We start from the raw sequence: 3,707 nt of genomic DNA, 5'->3' as shown, positions 1-3,707 counted from the left end.
CTCTATTGTCATCATAAGTAAACGAGCAGGTGATTCACTTGAGTTGGATTCTCAACATTGTGAATCCTTACAAAATTATCATATATTCTCATGGAATTTTTAAATCTTTAAAACTTTTAATCTACATGTGTTCTTCCTTAAAAACAAATGACAATACACACTACCCAACCAATCAAATCCTAAAACAATATTAAAGAATCTTCACATGATCTTCATGGGATCCTCCATGAGATCTCCACTAGCTCTTTACAAGTGAAAGAATGATGAATCTGACTCTTTTTAACTAAGAAAAAAGAATAAAAATAGGATCCTCATAGAATTTTCGTGAGAGACAAAGCAAATACTATTGAGATCATTGGCTTTAGTATCATGAAAAAAACATGTAAGGTCTATTTGGATGATTGTGATACTAGTATAAACATGTCTATAAATAGGCAAGCAAAAAAAATTATATGGAAAAACAATAAAGAAGATTGTCATTCAAAATCATAATACATTAAAATAATAAATACCATAAAATTCAAATAAATATTAAGCATATGTGACAATTTAACATGGTAATAGAATAAGTTCAATAATTATAACAAAATATTTTTAAAATATACATTGAATTTTCTTGCAAACTCAACTAAACAAAAAAGGTAAACCACGGTGCATTCCAAATGTTTACAAACTGATGAACCCATAAAAAAGAAGCAAATAATATTTTTATTTCACAATGCCAACCCAAACACATCACCAATTCATAGGTTATATGAAGCTTTATATAAGAAAAAATACAGGCAAACATTTGTTTTTAGATTATATACAAATGATGTCCAAATATGTCAATTTGAAAGACCTTAAAAAATTTTAATAAGTTAGTTAAATTTAGGGACCCAAGCAATATTTTGTCCAACAATACTTTTTGGCTCAAATATAACATTGTCTTAATCTACAAATGGATTAATTAATTCATTGATTAGACAAAATGAATTCTTTATCTAATTTTTTTATAAAATTTATGAATGTACTAGCTTTCAATCTTAATTATTTTTCAAGTTATTATTATTATTATTTTGAATACTTAGTTTGAGTATTGACATGCAACCAACAAATTTTCATCATCTGACACAAATTTCGAGACATGACACGAATCTCGAGATGATATTTTAAACAGAAAACATTCAAAACTTGATCAAAGGACATGACACGAATCTCGAGATGATATTTTAAACAGGAAACATTCAAAACTTGATCAAAAGTCATCCAAAGCTCTGATTTCAACAAACTTATCGTCAAACTGACCAACTTGATGATACAGACCTAATGATATGAAAACTATCCCAATTCGAGTCAACTCAAGCCTCATATCAAGTCATTGAACCACACTTAGATGATTTCCGGACCCATTTGGAAGGTGAAACGATTGTCGAACATTACAAGTTTATACTCGAATCGAACGTTAAGACACTTAAATGTCCATTAAATGACGCATGATATAAGGAAGCTCTTCGGACCGTCTGATCAACATGATTCATATTTTCACATTAATTACACACATAATACTAAAAATAGAACCCCACCCCTAATATGAGAGGGCGAGACTTGAGGCTTTGAGAAGGAGCTAAAGTCCAGCACGACTGCCAACCGCCGTCAACCATCATCGATCGTCGTCCGCCAACCGTCGCCGACCACTGTCGATCATCGTCAACCACCGATGAACAGACGCCATTAGTCAACGTCATAACTTGAAAAATCTAATGACCCTCTCCCGTCTACAGAACAAGAGCTCACCACTACGGTTCATGTGTCAACTATGACCAACATGGTCATTAGCTCATGCAGCTCTTGGCTCTGATCCCAATGGTCTATGTACGTCACCACTACGGTCCATATGTCAACCACGGCCTACACGTTCATCAGCTCATGCAGTTCCCGACTTTGACCCCAACGGCCTACGGACGCTATCAATATTCGCCCCAACGACCTACGTGGTCATCAGCTCATGCAACTCCTGACTCCAGCCCTGCGGTCTACGAACGTCATTAATACTTGCCAACTACAATCTAAGTGATTCACAGTTCCCGCAACTGCTTAATATAACTTCTCTGGTCAATCAACCCTTCTCGAGCAATCATCTATCACACTCACAATGGAATACTTCTTCCACAAAAATCAACAATAACCCATGCAACTTGTTGTCACCAAGAATTGTAGCCATATTATAGTTATCCAACTTTGTAATCCTATATTCCCTAATTTAGGGGAAGATTGAACCTGTGTACTCATCATTCATAATGGATTATTTCAACTGGGCTAGGCCCTATGATTTTTCCCCCTTTCAAGGGTTTTCCAAGTAAAAATTTGAGATGTCTCCTCTTGCTTACCTCTCTTCTTTTATCTGTGTGTGTTGAATTCTCGTGCAATGCTAAGGCGAAAATCAATTACTTTAATGCCGCAATTTTTTTGGCACGCATCAGTTTGACACTGTCTGTGGAAAACGAAGCACCATTCGATACTGTCTTCAGCTCTGAGACGTCGATCAGCTCTGAGACGTCCTCTGAGACGTCGAATCCCTACTTCATTTCCCGATGATGTAGATCATGCAATTGACAAATGAATCTTTTTTGCATCTTGAAGGTCATCTCCAAAGCATTCTTAAATGTCGGGGGAAACCTTCACTACAATCTCAAAAGGTTGTTCACGTCAATGTCCCAGGCACGAATGTTGTGGGGATGTCTTCTCGCATCCTATTCAGACACAAAGTATGTCACAACTTATTCCAGGTTGAGGGGCAACGGCAACCTTCACTACACTACAGTCTCGAAAGGTCGTTCACATCAATGTCCCGAGCACGATTGTAGTGAAGTTGTCTTCTCTCATTCTATTCAGACACAAAGTATTTCAAAACTTGGCTGGGGGGTGATCCTGGATACTGCTTATATGCAACAGTATAACAATAATTCTGATTATATTTTTCACTTATATTTCCTTATTTTGCAACAAAACCAAAAACTTGAACAAATGCAACAAAACCAAAAACTTGATCCCAAAGAAAAATAAGAATTTAACTTTTAATTTATATATATTGTGATACTACGTAAGTATACGTATTGTTATCAAGTATATAAGACTTTTTTATTAAGATCTAAATATCGAACCCACAGGGAGATTATGCAATATGCACTTTTAGAAACTTTCTATTTTTAAAAAGACAATTATTTAAACTAAAGATGATTTTGCAGTAATGAAAGTTTAAATATTTTTGGTATTTTCAATATTTTGATAGAACAATAACAATTTAAAAAGATACTATAGTATTTATAGAAGAAAAACACTAAATATGAAAATATATTTCTTCTTATCATGACTAATAGGAATTTTGTTGTAGAAGAATGCAAATTGTGTTGTGTCAAATAGGAGCAATAATATTCTTTACTCTTACTAGAGATTCTATAAAGAACATTGGCTAATTTAAAGTTTGAATAGTTCTGAAGACCGGCTAGGCAGGGAAGATACTAGCTCTCACTTTAGAGTTCCCTTGGTTCCCTCCACCTGGGGGCTAAAATCTCGTATCAGAACCTAAAACAATAAACCAAGTTAGGGGTTTTAACCTGTCACTTTAAAGTCCTCTAACTCTACACCCTTCAATGAATATTTCCTTATTTATTTGCACTCAATTATATGAACTACATTCTCATTCATACAACCTCATGTGATTCTTT

Source organism: Phalaenopsis equestris, unplaced genomic scaffold (genome assembly GCF_001263595.1).
Source record: "Phalaenopsis equestris unplaced genomic scaffold, ASM126359v1 Scaffold000400, whole genome shotgun sequence".
NCBI lineage: Eukaryota > Viridiplantae > Streptophyta > Magnoliopsida > Asparagales > Orchidaceae > Phalaenopsis > Phalaenopsis equestris.
Note: the sequence above shows the minus strand (reverse complement) of the source record.